This window comes from Diuraphis noxia, unplaced genomic scaffold (assembly GCF_037042655.1).
Source record: "Diuraphis noxia isolate RWA-SAM2 unplaced genomic scaffold, SU_Dnox_SAM2 contig0002, whole genome shotgun sequence".
Taxonomy (NCBI): Eukaryota; Metazoa; Arthropoda; class Insecta; order Hemiptera; family Aphididae; genus Diuraphis; species Diuraphis noxia.
In genome coordinates this window covers 69,538,914-69,558,259 of record NW_028301712.1, presented here as the reverse complement: position 1 = coordinate 69,558,259, position 19,346 = coordinate 69,538,914, and the positions used below count along the sequence as shown (strand labels likewise).

The 19,346-nt window shown below is 23.3% G+C and overlaps 1 protein-coding gene across 4 annotated transcripts in view; it reads left to right on the top strand.

Annotated features, from left to right (window-relative positions):
- The window catches only part of Nos (Nitric oxide synthase), a 90,154-nt gene that overhangs the window by 13,610 nt on the left and 57,198 nt on the right, over positions 1-19,346 (top strand). The gene's annotated exons all lie outside the window — the stretch shown is intronic.

Below are 19,346 nucleotides of genomic sequence, written 5' to 3'. Positions count from 1 at the left end.
TTCAAGCAACAAAGCAAAATCAAATAACAATAAACAATATTCTATTTGAATGAATTTAAATCTTGAATATAATATTATATTTAACAAAATTATTACATAAAATACCTTATGTTGTTATAATCTAATAATATACATACCTAGATACTTATTCTATAAATAGATATTAAATATTTCCTCATATTTTATCAACCATCATCTACATAATTTATTTAGAATTTTTAGATTATTTAATAAAATAATTATCTATCAGATCAGTTGTAGTTTACAACCTGTTCTACAACACCAGGTTCGTTTTAAATAATAATCTCTTACATTTTAAGTTCACAACATTTTCTATTTTTAAATGAAAAAATAAACAATTAGATATATTAAAAAACACACATAAAAAATGCTTCAATATTGTGCTAGCTTATTAAACAATATTTATTTATTTAAATAATAGTTACTAGATTTATGATAATCAATATCATAAAAAATAATTTATTTGGAAACGGATTCCTATTTGTTATTTAACAAAACGAAAATTTCGGCTTACCTATTTTTTTTATTTTATCTCATAGATGAAACAAGTATCGGTATTTTAAGTGCAAGTACTTTATTAGAGATGTCCAGATTTTATATATTTTAAATAAATTGCCCATTAAGTACTTTTAAATAGGATATTATATTACGTTAGTCCAAACTAATTCAATAATATAAATCAAAGTAAGTTAAATGACCCATAAACTTATAATCTAAAGAAAGAAAAATTCAGTATATTAGAAAATAAATACTATTCGATTTTTGCTGTCATTCTGAAACTGATTAACGAGTTTATTCCGATTTGACGCAAATAAAGGAAAGTCAATTCCGAATCAGTTATGCTGTCGTTTTAGATTAAATACGACTATCTCCATCATTAAATCATAATAAAACTTAAAATTTAAATTTAAAACTTGAATCTATATTGTTCTCTAATAATAAAAAACTTTTATTCGATTTATCATATTGTAAATCTATAACATCGTTATTATTTTTAGTACAATCTGAATTCTATAGATGATTTAAATAAAAACTAAAAAGAACGAATAAGTATTTTGTCCAAGTTGTTTTAAATGTGTAATCTTTAAATATTTATTTTACTGTATCAATTAATATCTATACCTAATGATTCTATGATGCATAAGTAAATGACTCAAAATGATCATAATATATAACAAGCCTTTGAGAACCTGATATTCTTACTACGTTCCTTTAAAGAAATCATTAAAACACTATAATATATTTTAAATTATTTTTTTAAAGTATTGTTATTTAAATCTTGAAATACACTGTGTTCCCAATAATCTTCAAGACACATTAAAGACTTTAACGTAAATTCCATAGAGTCGCTATTAGTTAGATGCATAATATGAATTATCTAACAATCACAAATTAAATATATTCATTTTTTTTTTTTTATGTATAATGTAATGTATAAATTATTTTTAAAAACCTATCTGTGATGAGAATCATTTGTGTTGGGTGGCTTCTCTCCTCAGAGTTTGTCCATTTATTTGTATGTCTTGTTTTTTTTTTTTTATATATTATGTATTATAAATTGTATAATGTGTTTTATGTATCATCTCTGTAATAGTCGAGCTGTCATAGTTGTATACTAATAGCTAATAAAATAAAAAAAAAAAAAAAAAAAATGTATTATAAATCTTACACGTATGGCATATTATTATACTTATTGTATCATAAGTATAGATTGTATTTATTTCATACTTTTTTTTATATATTGTCTATTTATAATAATATTTAATATTAGGTACACCACCACTGATATTTAAGTATATTATAAAAAAAACGGAAAAACGGTAAAACGTCATATAAAAAATATCATCAACATTGCGAAATTCCTAAAAATTAATGTCATAAAGATTATAATAATACGTACGTTAAAAAATCAATACACATAATTAATGATTAGTTCTTAACATTTCTTTCGCTTTTTACGGAACCAGATTATAACATAATCGCGTTGGAGGAGAAACTAAATTAATGTCAAATTTAATTTTGAGATGACTTGTGGCAAAAAAGCGTCAGAAAGACTAATTTTTTCTTATTAAAAAAAATGTATTATCAATTAACATATTTATATCATACACTATGCCAACAGATTTTCAGAATTAATTAAAAATAACACTTTCGTTGACCTATTCATTTCCTAATAAAATCTCAGTATAAATAACAGTTGAAATAACAATTTATTTCTAAACTATTATTTTAATAACTCAGAAGTTTTATTAATTCCATGTTTAAAAATAATTACCATTCATTCAATTTAAATATTAAGTAATCTTGAGCTCATTGAATTTACGTTTATAATAAAGTTAGATTTATATATAAAATGTATTTCTGAAACTTTTAAGTTAAAATTTCAAATTATTCATATATTTCATATATTATTATTTATATTACTAATTTTAATTTATTATTTTAGCAGTATTTTGTTCTTTAGAAATAAATTTATAAAAATTTATAAATAAATATTTAAATACTGTTTTTTAAATCTAGTATATGGTAGTTATTTAGAAATAAAAAAGACTTATCCTGTCATAATTTGTATCAAGTATAAAGATATTGTAAGGATCAAAGGATATATCAAGGTTTTCGATATAATATAAAAAAGCTTTTTAACTCAAACTATACTTTCTTTTCATAATTTTCCAGGAAGTTCTGCTGGAGAGTTCAATCGAATTATATATATTATTTTTTTACACCGTTAAACCAATATTGTGATTATAATAACACCTATGTGCTTTTGTCATTTCATCTAAAATTTATGGTTGTTAATTTTTGTTTTTTTTATATTAAAGCTTTGGAAAATGTTACATAATAAAGTTTAAAATGAAAAATTTTTCTATTGATAGTTTGAATAGTAAAAATATACAGTGTCAAGCAAATACATAAACAAAAAAAAAAAAAATTAAATTAAAAATGATGATTATAATATGGCATTCACTCTATAAGAATTTTTAATTTGATAATAATATATTTATTGATATGGTCCGATAGTCCGTTCGTTTGACCTTAAACAAACACTTCATATATATATATACGAGTATGTCGCATCCATTTTACGTTCTGACCAGTTTCGTGAAATGGATAGAAATTTCATCCAGTTCACGAAACGGAACTTAATTTTTTACAGATCGCGTAATTACACAATTTGGATAACTTTTCACGAAATGGACACGGATTTTAGTAATACGGAACTTGTTCCGTAATCTGTACATACAAATGACGAAACAAATAATACGTGAATGATTTTTATTAATAGAAAAAAATTGTCGTTATGACCTGTGGTAATAATTATAATAATCATGGAATTCTAGTAAACTTTAGGTAATGTATCTTGTATAAATTATCAATAAAAAAAAAAAAAAATATGAAAAAAAATAATAATTATGACTTTAACTATAATACAATTTTAGGTAAATTTAAATTGTAAACAATTTATGTATAAAAAAAAATTATTATTATTAGGTATTCCGAAAAAAAATAATAAAATGTAATTTTTTTATATGATTGATTTATTTTAAAACATGTTTGATAAGAATCAAAAATATAAAATAAGTTTAAAACGAAAAACTAAACTTAAATAAAATTTTAAAAAATTAAACTTGAAAAGAATGTCATGCTGTCACAAAAAAAAAAACTCATGTACAAAATACTTAATACACGTTATACATTGTCATAAATATATTACTTGTAATTTTTATTGTGTATATCAATCAAGAATTTATGTCTTATGTGATCCATACAAGAAAATAATCTCTTTAAGTATCAGTTTTAATGTTCTTAAGAAATAAACACAAGGGAATTAAAATAAGATGTAACAATAATGCATTATTTTCTTAAAAATATTTGAATTCGAAACCTAAGCCATTTGTTTAAAATTATTGTGTAGTATAAAAAGTGAAGTATATTGACGTATTGTGAGTTATGATGAATCCACACACGTGAACTGATGTGCCGTGGTAATATTATATTATATTTATAATTTACGTTTAAGGATTTTAATACTCGTATAACATTTCAATTTTTTTCTACTGATATTATATTTGATTACAATACGGCATTCCAATACCCTCTTTATTCACAACACGATAAGATTTTAAAACTATATTCTTAAATTATACATCGATTAAATTAAATATAAAGAAAAAGTTTAAGCTAAAAAAAAATTTATCGAAAATATTTCGAATTCAAAAAAGTTCTTGTTTGTCCTGGAATCTGATTTTTAATTGTCAAACTTAATAATTAAAATTATTCTAAATTGTTTCGAACTAGAGTATTTTTTAATTGGAAGATATTTAATGATATACATGATGAGGTATTGCATATATTGTATGTATTACTGTGTATTAAATACATTAAACAAAAAACATCTTATACTTAACAATTAGTTAATAACAAAAAAAAAAAAAAAAATGTATAATGTAGAAACAAACAAAACTTGTGTCTATTATTTTCATGGACAGCATTTTAACTATAATATAATAAGCTTAAATACAATAGATCATTGGAATTTGATTAGGTTTAATTTTTATTAAACTTATGTTAAAATTAATATTTAATAATTATTATTAAATATAGAAAATAGATTTTTAAAAACCTATTAAAATAATTTACGTATAATATCTAGACTTCATAGACATTAATTTAGTTATTATGCACAAATTTTAATAGATAAAATGATAGATTATAATATATTTATAAATCATTTATATTTTCAATTTAAAAATATATACAGAGTAATTTACCAATCATACTCATGCATTTTTTTCTGAAAAACTTAACCAGAATCAAAATTTCCACGAGTAGATTTTTATTTATTTAATTTTGTTATTTAAAGATAAATGGTTCATGGGAATGGGTTAAAATATGGTGATTTTAATATTTGTAGTTATTAATATTAATCTATCAGCATCAATTATTTATAAAAACAACCCGAGTACAATAAATACTAGTTCTAAAATTAGGTCTATTTTATATTTTTGTAAAACCATTTTTAAGGGCTATTACCTATCATTAGTAGAAACATTTTAATAACTAAAAAACAACTCATTTAAATTTTAAATTAAGCATATCAAAATTTAAAATAATTTACAGTAAAAATTAGGGCTTTCATTTTTAAAACATAATTATGTTTTGCCACTGCTAAATTAGTACAAATAAATCTCAGGAATTTGAAAATATGATCTTTGAGTTAAATTTAAAATCCCAAAATCAGAATTTTTTTTTTTTAATTTGCTTTTTATTACAAAATAATTATAGCAAAAATCAGAATTTGAATACAGTTATTATTAAAGAAAAAATGGGGTTTAGCATACTTGATGAATCACCCTGTATACTTTACATAAAATACAAGAGTACTAAATATTTAATTCATTTTGTCTTAATGTTTAAGTTTTTAATTGTTTATGGAATCTATAGTGATAATCATTATCATTTCCGTATAAATAATTATTTTGAAGTCATTAATATTCACCGAGTCCAAACTAATTTCCAAAGTTTAATCTTAATCGAATGTGTAACATTTCCGAAATCAACAACAATTCTATGATAAATATGTATTTAAAATTGAGTAAACTAATTTATAAACGTTCAACTAATTACATACAAAAAACTATACACGCCGTTCGGAAAAATTTATTTATTTAATTCTAATTAATATTATCAAATTTCCAAAATTTGAAATTGAATATCTTTAACAGTCGATGAAAAAATGATTTTATTTTTATTTAATTAATATTTCCGATTCCATGCTTTGATTATTTTTTTTTTTCGTGTTCTAAAAACCAAGAACGGGTGGGAACTGTTTATTTCAATACTGCCATCCATTCCTGTATTCTTTGATTACCTACTAAACGTGATTCATTTAACGTATGATACTCACTATTTCAAAATCTATTGACTTTTAAGTTAGATTTTTTCCAAAATTGACTATTAAGATTAAAATACTCTAAATAATATTTTGCTCCGGAATATAAAATTAAAAATATTTATTGTCATTTAAAAGAGTAAAAACTTATCAAATGAGAATTATAAGGAATTATGATTTTTTTATTATTTTCCAATAAAATTTTTTTCTAACGGTTTAAAATTATATAAATGAAATATTTTTAAAAAGTGATGATAGTGTTTTCTAAAATGTCGATTTTATTACGTTTTATATAATACCCTGTAGTTAACTAAAGAAATGAATTAAATAGGTGTTATACAACTGTTGTTGAATAATATTTGTTATTATTATATTTATTACCATATCTATAAATTAACATGTTTATATTCATCTAAAGTAATGTATCTCTGCAGTATAAAATACATTATATTATAAGCATTTAAAAATTTAATCAGATAATAATGTAAAACTTTCCTTATTTATTAAAAAAAAAACTTGGTTAGGTAGGAAAATTGAAACGGAGATTTAACCATTACAACGTTTATAAAACGTACATTTATTTTGTTTTTAATAACTTGGCAATGGTGTACTGTGAAACACTAAAGTATAAAAACTCGAATAAGAAACACATTTCCATAAAACAAATTATACACATTATATTTGAGCGTTATTATAATCAAAAACAAATATAAAAAAAAAATTCACTAGGAATTTGTTCAACAAAAATATAGTCAGCTCTTTTATCAGTATATTAATTTTACTGGTTATCTTTACGAAACATGTTCACTGTACATTACTAACAATAGTGTTCATATTTGTTTAACTTTCACAGGAATCGAAAGTTGTAGAATTTTTATATAGTACTATAAAGTAAAATCAGTTATTTTTTGCACATTTTAAGCAATAAAATATAACTTTGAAATAATTTATACCTATTCTTATCTATGAACTATGTTAAATTTGATAAGTTTTTTTGTTCAAAGTAAAATTATAATTCTATATTTGAACGTAACAATGATAACTTATTTATATATTTAGAAATAAATTAATAGTTAAAATTAAATTATTCATCAATTATTGATGTGGAAATATCAATATTATCCCAAATGGCTTAAATTAAATAATTTCTGGGGTATAGTGGCTGGGCGGATTAAGGCGTCGGCTGCGACGCACACTGTCACCGGCTTGAATCCCGCGGTCATGGCACAAACCTACGAGTGCCCATTCGAAATTCTTACAAAACATCCACGAATACCAAAACCAACAGTTCCCTCCCCGACAGTTCCACAGACTAATGGCCCTTGTTGTCGAAGCCTCAACCCTCAATAAAAATAAAAATAAAAAAAATTTCTGAAAAAACTTATTATCTTCATATACACGTCATTAACTAAAAATAATTTGTCTTATTCTTAACTACTATTATACAAGTTGTTTCTGAAATGGTTGAGGTAACTAGAATATGCGTACTCAGTGTGATGACCCAATGACGATTTTTTTGAAATTATTTTTGTTGATTAATCTTATTTTTAGAACATTATCTTGAATGTGAAAATTAAATTAACACTAAAGTTGAATTTTTTGTAAATTTCTCATACGAATGGAGGTGTCACATAATTTTTACGATTGTCGCGCGTTTTTCACGCTCGGATCGCCGACTAAAAAAAAATGGTGTGACACGTTGATTCGTATGAGAAAATTACAAGGTAAACATTGGTGATGGTTATTTGTTGTCATTTACCATAAGTACAAAATTAAATCTCTTATCTTATCGAGTTAAAATAATTATGTTACTGTGATATCCAAAAACTGGAATTTCAATATAAATAGGAACACAAATAGTTTTTTTTCATTTATCTCTAACTTATGACATTGCAAATAAAAATTACCATATTTTATTACCTGTACATCTAAAACACATAACTAACTTAAATTTTATCCTTTACAACTCTGTTAACACTATTTTTGTTATTATTTTATCATTTTGATTAGTTGACAATGTAAAATAATGCACCAATTTAATCATGAAGGTATGTTAAATGACAATAAATAACTATCACCAATGTTTACCTCGTAGTTTTTTCATACGAATCGACGTATCAAACCATTTTTTTTCGTCGGCAATTCGAGCATGAAAAACGCACGACAAGCGTAAAAATGATGTGATACCTCGATTCGTTTGAGAATTTTACAAAAAATTCAACTTGAGTGTTAATTTTCACATTTGAGATTATGTTCTAAAAATAAGATGAATAAATCCAGATTTTGAAGATTGAAAAAAAAATTCAAAACAATCATCATTGGGTACGCATATACCTATATACCTATATACGCATATCACATTGAGTACGCATATACCTACTAGTGTTACCTCAACCATTTCAGAAACCCCCTGTATTTTATACCTACCTATGAAATCATTTTAAATTTCGAAGAAAAAACAATTAAATGAGTAAAGAATACAAATGGTTCATAAAAATAATATCTCCGTGTGACTATTGATATACTTAAGTATAATACAATTATTGTATATTATTTTTGGTCAGTAGGTATATCATACGTATCGATATTGTTCTCTAAAATATTCAATTTTTTTATTTATTAAAAAATGTATAACATAAATTGTCTGGTTAGCACAATATGCAAATTTGATATCAACAAATATGAAATCACAAGAGTAAAAATAGAACATATAGGACTGAATTAATTGATTTTAATAATTTAAGTCATCTTCACACCAGTTTCTTTGGAACAATGAGTTGGGTTATCGAGAGAAAACAAATCCGAATGAACTACTCGAAAAAAAAGAGTACCTATAAAAAATAAAAATCTGTATACATTCTTTAGAAAAATTATTTTTCCCGTGCAAAGAACACTTGACCTAAAAGGTAATGTATTCCTTGTTTACTTGTAGTTTGTTACATAAAATATATGTTTACTTTATACTTGAAATATAAATTTAAAAAAAGTTCACACAAATTTCCAATTATTATTCCTTATGTTTGAAAGAATTTTGTTATACATCATATCAAAGAAATAAGTCAATTTTATTAATTTTCTAATGTTTACATAACAACATGTGTACATCATAGATTGTTTATGTAAAAAAAAAATATGTTTTTAGTGTTTTTTCAAACTTATAGGTATTTTTAGGTATAGACATTTTGAATATTTATAATAATTTCATCAGGCAAAAATTAATGTAATATGTAACACTAATAACAGAGGTTATTTTCATAAAATAAATATCTAATTGTATTTTTTTATAATTTTTAAAATTCAGATATTATTATCATATTAGCTATCTAAATATATTGTCAAATTTACTAACTAAAACTGTTATAGATATAAAAAAATCATCTTTATTGATGTTAAATTTAAGAGGTATAACAAATAATATCGTTTGCTATGATTTACAAAATAAAAAGCAAATAAGTACCAAACTACTATATATTAGATGCCACTAAATTATAGACATTATAATGGATGTGTTAAATTTGAATTAAATGATATAACATCATTATATACGAAAAACGAATCTGAGCAAAGACGGTCTGTCAGCCAATGATATCACTTAACATAGTATATTGATACTATTATGAGTTAATTAATTAATTTTACTATTAAACATTAGTACTACAGTAGGAACATTTTATTTTATCAACATTAGTCTTAAGAAAAACTAATAAAAATGAAAATTATATTTGTCTATAAATAATTCAGTATGATTCAAAATATTTTGAAAGTTTTATGATGTATAGAAATAGTTAATACAATCATTCAATGAAAATTTCATAGGTACAGTTAGGTACAACAAAAACCAAATTCAATTTCGTTGAAAACCAATTTTGCTTAAAAATTCTCATTTTCCTAAATTTTTTTTTTTTGCTCTTCCTGGAGTTTATAAAAGCAACCGGGAATTTATAATTTTTACCTCCCAAATAGGGAGATACTTATTAAACGATGTTTAAAATCGAAGCATTATTTCAACTGCTTATCGTGTACTTATATGTATATTAATAGTTACATTAATAAACACACACACGCGCGCGTGCGTCACACACATCATTGTAAAATCAATATATTCATCGCTCCGTTCAGAATCTAAAATGTTCATTCAATGATATTTTAATACACAACAACTTGACGTCTTATAAAGTTTCATTTAAATATATATAATATTATATTACCTATAGTTAATATGGCAATATTAATATCTCATATTCCGTGATACAAAAACTAGATATACAATTCCTAATGGAGATTATGAAATGAATATGAGGAGTGATTTATACTTCATAATTTGAAACTTTCAAATAATTGAATACAAATTCTAAATAAGTTGTATATATAACAATGGGAAATGAGAATAATAATTAAAAAATGTTTTAAATTCCCGCTTACAGAGAGGAGAGAGAGAAAATGGAAGAAAATGAGGAAAGGAAATAGTGATAGCAAATCAGAATTATTTCATTGGGATGCTTTGTTGTCAATATTTATTTAGCCATCCTCGAAGTACAATTTACCAAAAGTATTAATAGATGCTTAACTAAGGTGAATGGTTGCATCAAAATACTATTCTTTTACATTTGATTTTAATCCAAAAGCTAAGATAAATATCATATAAAAAATGAAATCCCAATAAAGACAATTCATGAGTCGTCTCAACAAGTCACAAGTCACAACTAAGATCAACTAATGGTTGATTACGACTTTTTTAATTATTGTATTACATACCTTAAGGAATACCATTAGATTTTTCAGGTAGCTTTATGTATAATTAAATATTCTTCCCATTAGTGCAGATAGAAAAATTGTCAATTTAAATGTTTAAATAACTAGCAGTTGTATAACGTAAAAAACAATCATAAGTAAACTGTTTTGTTATTAACTTTTTTAATTATCTCGTTAAATACTTGTTATGCAATTTTTCAATAAAACTCAAAATTCATCATTATTGAAATTAAAACTAATAAAGTAATAACTATATTAAGTGTTAAAAAATATCTAATTAAAAATGTTAACATTATGTTATCTAAGTATCTATATAATATGTACACATAAGTCTTATTCAAGTATATTTCACAAAATCATTATAGAGGAACTAATTTAAATATCCGCTGTTAAGATTCATTTGTAATTAATTAAGTAACACGAAGCCAATGACTATTGTTTCCAGGTGCCTTGCGTTAAAGTCAAACGAACACGCTTTGAAATATTATACTATTTTCTAAAATACCTAGTGTTCACAATGGTAAAATAATGAGTGAATAATATCATACAAATTTAAAAATCGTTATTAACTATTAAAAACTCAATAATTTAACTTATAGTTGTAATATTAAAGAATATAATGAAATAAGAAATCAATAACTTTAAAATCGAATTAGTTGAACTTGTGCTAGAATTGATGATAAATACTAGTATTTATTATTACACTAATATACGACGAAAAACTGGAAATATAATGTTTTCACTTTTCACACATGTGGATCAAATTGTATACCTTGTAACAAAAAAAAAAAATCATTCGCAGCACAAATAGATACAATAATGTCATTCCATATTATTATAATGCAATAAATAATATGATTTATAATTAATTGTTAATTTTAATAATAAACATTTTTTCCTGACTTTTTTAATATAGTATAAGCTATAATATTGATTAGATTTTATACATTTAATTTTAATAATAGTTTTCAGTTCTTAAAAAATAAATGAATAATATATTATTATATTAGTTTTTAAATGTCAAAGATAAAAATTCTTTATTCATCAATAAATTCATTATTATAATCAAAAAATTTAGTTTAGTTTTATTAACGTGTAAACATAATACGAAAACTTGAATACATAGTATTATTTCAAGTTAAGGCGTACTCTGGCATTATATTTGTACACTGGTAATAAATTATGTTCATAATATACTCCTTTACGTATTAACATACAAAAATTCAGACAATGCATATATCATATTTCTATACCTGCTAGTTAATGTATTGAAGGTATTCGTTGAAGCGAAAAGATTTGAGAAAAAAGCAAAAGCATTTTGATAGACTGCCAACGTACGACATATGTATAAAATTTACAATTGTTCCGATCATCTATAGTATTTGGTAACATTAATAAACAGCAGTTTTAAATACACGAAACACTTTAGTAAAAGTAAAGAAAAAAAATAAAGTATAATAAAATGGAAAAAACAAAATAAAATTTTTATAACTCGCCGTTTTAAAGACATTATTATTATAGAAGATAAGTAAATAGTGTGCCAGAGTATAATATTTAAATAATTCTAATTAATTCTAAATTTATTAACTATACGGAAAACTTCTAGTATCATATTCCAATAGTCCCAATGAATGTAAATCGATATCTATAGGCCTGAATGCCTGATACATTTTTGTACAATATTATAGGTGCCTACTTAATACAGTTAATTATTATTTTTCAGTATCCTACTTTCAACTGTTTTTCAGTATTAATTGACGCTACGAATTTTATTTTTTTTTTTAAACATAAATAGGCACTCTCTGACCATTTTTACTTTAACAGCTAAAAGTATTAAACATTCAAAAAAAAAATGTTTGCTTAACGAATAACAGGTAAATTATTTTATTTTATTATAAAATAAATGGGACAGTACTGTTGACAGGTATTTCTAAAACGAAAGGTAAACTTTGAATAAATTTGATATTTTGAAAAGTTGTTATTAATATTTGGTTTATATTTTAATCACGATGAGTAAACAGTTATAAATGAATTACAATTTAAATTATTCATGAAATTTTTTCATAATATTAGTGTAGATTAAATTTGAGCAATGGAATTTATTTAAAATTATTTTCATGTTTGTAAATTAAATAACGTGTATTTATACCTATGATAAACATCGTTGATTATGCATTTAATTGTATTTTATTTTTATTTTATGAGTATTAACAATATTCAGTTAATATATTGATAAACATAAATGTTTTAATTACTCGTATTAACAAAATATTTACTGATATTTTCAAATCATTTAATATACTACCTGTAATAACTATAGACAATCATATCATAGACTAAATACATTAGATATTCAAATTGTCACTAGTTAAAACTATTAACTATGATACTTAGAATAACTTACATGCAATCTATCTAATTAGTAATAACGTAATTATTTAATATAATTATGATTTTATTATTTTACTCAAGTTTCTATATTATTTAGATTCAAATATAGGGCATAGGTAAATTCTTATTAAATTAAAAATTTGAAAAAAACCTAAACATTATATTATACCTATTCAAACAATTTAAAATTATTATACTTATGGAGGATACCCTAAAATATAAATATTTCCTACGTATCGATATTATTTGAATGAATTATTCATTTTATTCATTAATTTATACTGTAAAAAGCGGGTAAATGGATGTCGCTCTACTGTACATTAGGTGGTGGGGTGGACCTCTGACTAGGGTAGGTTAGATTTGAATGAAATGATAGGTATCATTGTATACGAAAAACGATTCTGAACGGAGATGATTTGTCACTCTAGGATATATTATATTTAAATATTGTCATATATTCTATTTCGAAACAAATATATTATTTTTCAATTAGGACGCATTTTGAATAAGGCATGGTTAATCAATTTTTTCAAAAACATTGCATGTAGTTATCATAATTCATAATACCTTATATTATCATAGTTATTATACGTCATATATACCTGATTTCATAAAAATTTTAAACTCAAGCGCTCAAAACATTTTTCCTATAATGACGCTTCAAATTTTCTCTATAGCTAATTAAAGCAAAACTTATATAAAACTTGGTGTTGAATTTTTCAACCTTAGATATAAATACAAACAATTTTATGAATTTTGAACTACAAAATAATTTCCAAATATTCATGATTTTGACGAATTTTTGTCAATATTCGAACTTCAAATGCTAATAAAAAAAAAATTGTGCATATATTGTATTCTTATAATTTTTTAATCACTATTAAATTATTGAAATTATTGAATATCACGAAAAATTATTTTCAATGAAGAAGATCTATCTGCGTTTATCCTATACATATTACTAAATACTTAGTTTATTTCATGAAGCATGTTTTATATTGCTATTATAATAATATATTAGACTATTAATTTGGTAGGTTGAAATTATTTTTACTGAAAATATGGCATTTATAATATTTTCAATATTTAATTGCTATATTAGAATATAATATGTATATTATATAATATTATGCTATTAAATTTCTAATCAATACCAACTTACCTTAGAACGGTGTTATTAGGTTCGTGGTATAAACAAACTATAGCATACCTACAATTTATTATTCTAAATGATTTTAAAAAAATAATTTTTTTTTTATAGAAAATATAAAAGTACAGATTAATTATATAGATAGTTTCAAATACCCATGAAAAATGTTTTTTATAATATAAATGCATTAATATTCAAATTAAAAAAATTGTTATTATTCGTTCAAATATCTCGATTCGTCCAAATTTTAACTTAAAATGTATACAGGAAAAAATGTTTTTCTTTTTTTTTAGATTTTATTGAATCAGTTTGAACTACGACGTATAAGGAAACTTTTATTATATATATGCTATAAAAAATAATCATTTTGAACATTTTCAAGATTTTGACTGTCAATAGTTAGAAAAAATAAAAATGTAAAATCTTCAACATTCTAATAAAGGTATAATAATAACTTATGAAGTAACCTTGCGTATTACTTTTTAAAGCTTTTCAACCCACTAGAAAAAATTGGTTTTGTATAAAAATTCACATCTTCCTTTTTTCATTTTTCTAAAATAAGAAAAAAAACAACTGGGATCGTCTTTTGCCCCCCTCCCTAAATTACCAATTAGATTCACTTTCCCACCATAAAATATGTTTTGAGATTAAAATAGGAGTATTTTTCCTAGTGTTCTAGGTACTATAAAAGTGACACCAGACAAAAAAAACTCACACAAAATTGTAAAATCAATACATACATCGCTTCAAATCTAAAAGAAGGATTTTTTATCTCAGTAACTATTAAAATTAATACTATTTTGAAATTAATACCAAGCTATATCAGTAGGTATCCGTTGTTCGTTATGTTAAAATACTTAAATTGTTCGTAACTAACATAAACAGCTAATATATTATTTTGAATGTGGCCACAGAGGATTCAAATCCGTCCGGGGGCTCCCTCCGAGTTAATGCATGTGAAATATTTTTTTGCATTTTTTCTGGACACTTTGTGAAGTCTATGAGAAGTCACTGTGCTGGTATTGGGAAATCTCATGTGTCTCAATCTGATTGCTTATGGAAGTAACATTGTGATGAAACATAGAACATTGTTTTGCGACATCTCATTCAGTAACTTCACAGGTAGGGATATTAACGGTGCCTAAGACATCTCCGCGATAACCATAGGCATTAATATTAAACTTCACATGACACAAAATAACTGCCATATAACATCTTTGAGAATGATTTTTGCACACAGGGAGGGGGGGTATATGTATGTTCTATGGTAAAATTAGTTTTAAAAAAAACCAAAAATTTAAAAATAACACATAAAAATTTTATTAATTGCGAAAGATCGTGAATTTTATTTGTAATAAGTATATTCGTTATAGGTATACCTAACTATTATAATACGATATCAGATTTCATTGTATTATACAAATAGACAATCGCTATTACGTAATACTATGTCGAGATGAATCGACTTGATACTCAGCTTTCACCTTAAACATTTTTAGTACATACAATGTTCGTTGATATTTAAAAAAAGTACAAGATTTTTTCTAGACATGTTAAAGATTAATGTGTGCCATTTCTTATTGATTTCATTATTTGATCACATTTTTTGGAAAAAAAGTGTTACATCTCATTAACTTATTTAAATGAGGTTTTAAAAACATAAATATGTATCTCTCCGAAACAAACCTTCTGTACTTGCATATAAAATGTGAAATGACTGTGGCAAACTGTTACCATTTTAATAAAAAAAAAAATGATTTGTATTAGTTTAAAATATAAAAATGATTGCTAATTATCATAAATATGGATTATTCAAAGAAAAATAAACACTAAATAAAATATTATATATATATGTGATTTTAATACAATCGTTTACTCTACGAAGGTTTATTTATTTAATGTGTTGAAATATAAATGTTTTAATTTAAAAATCTTTTTTTATAAATTATACAAAATAAATTATCAGTAATGTAGAATTCATACTATCATATGCTATACTTCGTATAAAAATGTTGAAGAAATTGTATAGATGATGAATGTGTAATTATAACTTTTAAAATTAGAGTTAAATATTACGTACAGAAAATTTCACAATGTAATCGATAATAGTGATAATAATTGATAATAATTGAAGATATACAAGAGTACCCCAGCATCGTATTTATATAGTTGGTTCATTTAAAGTACATAATTATATTAGGTTACGAGATATTTTTGAAATGAAACCTTGAAATTTATTCAAACCTAAATCCTTAGAAGACTTAACAATAATATTTTTTATCTGTTCAAGTTTAATTTACTTACTTTTAGCAGTTACAGATTTGTGGAATATCTGAGGTGTTGAATATAAATCAGTATAATACCAATCAGATTTCTAATTTCCACTTAAGAGTGAACGGCATACAACACGAAAGAGAAAGAAATAGTCTATAAGAACATATTATTATGTGATTTTGTGAAAAAAGGATAGATGAGGGAAATTGACCGGAATAAGAGTTTTACGTTGCAATTCTATAGTCTATAAGACAATAATTCAATGTTGCCAAATGCGTTACGATTAATACACTTCGAACTTTTTGGAAAGAAAAAATGCTGATTTCGATTTTTCTCGTAAGGCTACCTTGTGACAACTGGTCCACTTTCAAAATCACATTGTTTAAAAGTCAACACTATAATTATATGATTAATCTTTGTACCTACTCTGTTAAATTAATGTAGTTTTCAAAGAATTGATTGTAGACCACACATGACAAGCTTTTGTTTGATTAACTGACACCGAAAATACTTAACTTAAAATAAAAAGTATATATTAAATACTTAAAAATCATAATAGTTGTTAAACGTATATATTGACTGAATACATAATATAATTGCTTTTATGATCATTTAAATCAAAGTACATTGAATTATATTATATCACTTTATAAATTGAATTACGTTCTTATTTCGATTAACGGAAAGTGGCAAAGTACTTTTTAGTTTTTATCTCCATTGCATGTAATAAACATCTACTGTAATAAAGTACGATTATATATAGTATATTACAATATAATACATATTATATATAATTAAAAAACTATTAAGAAATATTTTATTATTATTAATCTATTAAATTCTCTATTTTTTTTTATTAATTGTCTTTTATATAATATTTGCATTAAATAGTTAAATAATTAAATAATTAAATATAACATATATTTCAAAACCAATAATTACTCTCACCTAACTCACAATAATCTAAAAAAAAAAAACGTGCGAAACTATATTGTTCAAATAATAAATTGTTGATAATAAAATACAGTTAGGTAGGTGTTATATAATTTTTTAGTTATAAATTAAATGTACACAAACAACAGACATGAATTAATTTCACCGTGTTATGATCCGTTAATTTCAAAATAATTTGGACAGGTGTTTTATTTTAAGTTATTAAGTCGATTTAACATTTTAAATGTTTTAATTTATTCAAATTTGTTCAATCTAGTACCTATAATAATATTATGATTGAATATTTAGTATGTATTATAAATTATTAAATTATTCAGTTTTAATGTAAACAAATGATTTTTTTTCTGAAATCTGAATAATCTAGGTCCAAACACCTACATACAATTATTATAAATATTACTCTAAGTATTTTTGTTTTTTTCTTTTTTTTATTATAATAAGTAAGCCTCGACAGCGAAGGCCACTGGCTGAAATCTCAAAGTATTTATACGTTTTATGAATAAAATAAATGTTTTTTTTTTTATTTATTTTTGAAAGATATTGATTTGTACAATTTAGGTAATATAAATTATCAGTATCTGTAAAAACAAGCCAATCGTAACGTTACCGAGGCTTTTTTCTTAATAAAAAAAAAAAATTAATTAATTAATATTAAAATTAAAACTTTTTACATAAATATTTTTATTCTAATATACTGATGTGCAATCATCAAAATAGGATAAAAAAAATGCAATATTTATTATATAAATTGCTATTATTTAACATATTTTACTAATAAATAATAATATTATTAAAAACCAAATATTTCCAAAAATAATAAATTAACATAAATGTTATAATTTGATATTTTTCGAAACTTATCAAATGGCTAATAATATGTTATAGATAGTTAGCTTATATAGGTGTTAAACAGTTCTCACTCGGTCATAATTTTTTTCTGATAAAAAAAAAAAATAAAGATAGTTAGCTTCTATAAAAAATCTAATAAATATAATGTGTAACAAATTTTATTTGTTTATTAAACATATGAACAGAGTTTGTGCTGTATTGCATTCACACATTTATGAATAATACCATCATCAATATTAGATAAAAGCAAATATTGAGCAGAAGTATGCGTTACGACTTCATAAATACAAATTATTCAAATTATGAAATGACCTTACTAAATCTTAATAGATGAGGATAATTAGATAAGTAATTATTTAGGTCAGTTTACAGGTAAATAACAAACTTCATGGGCAAGATTTGAAGTTGGATTAAACACATTTTGGCTATTGTTTTCATTATAGAATTGACACACTACAAATATCAATTTTGAGACAATTTTATAATGTTAACTAATTTCGACTGAAATCATGATAATTTAATAATAAAGAAAACAGTCAGTGGAGTCAGACAAATAACTAAAAAATATACCAAGAAATTATAGATTACATTGCATAACGGTAAACAAGCACGACTTGATCCTGACAAATTTAGGTCTCATAACTTTTTGAAACTAATTTAATTCCTGCCTCGTCGCTTACCACATAATACACTTTTTTTAAAGAACAGTTAGTTTTTCGTATTTTTTTTTTATTCCTTAAATATATTAAAAAGTTTAAATTATTATGACCCAACGATGATGCATAAAGTATGTTTAAGACATTAAAGGAAATTGATTCAATGACTACATAGTGCAATTAACAGGTTGCGAGTCACTATAATTATTACATTCTGTATGGAAATCACACTACTTATTAATCTATTTTATCTTGTGTTTTTAACTGAACCCGCTAAATAACGTCGGATTAATGACAAGAGAAAGATAAGCCTTTCGCCAGAATATGTGTCTCTTGTAACCTAGCTGCCATTATATTATAATGCACCTCGCAAGATGCGACAAACTAATAAATTTACTTTTTATAC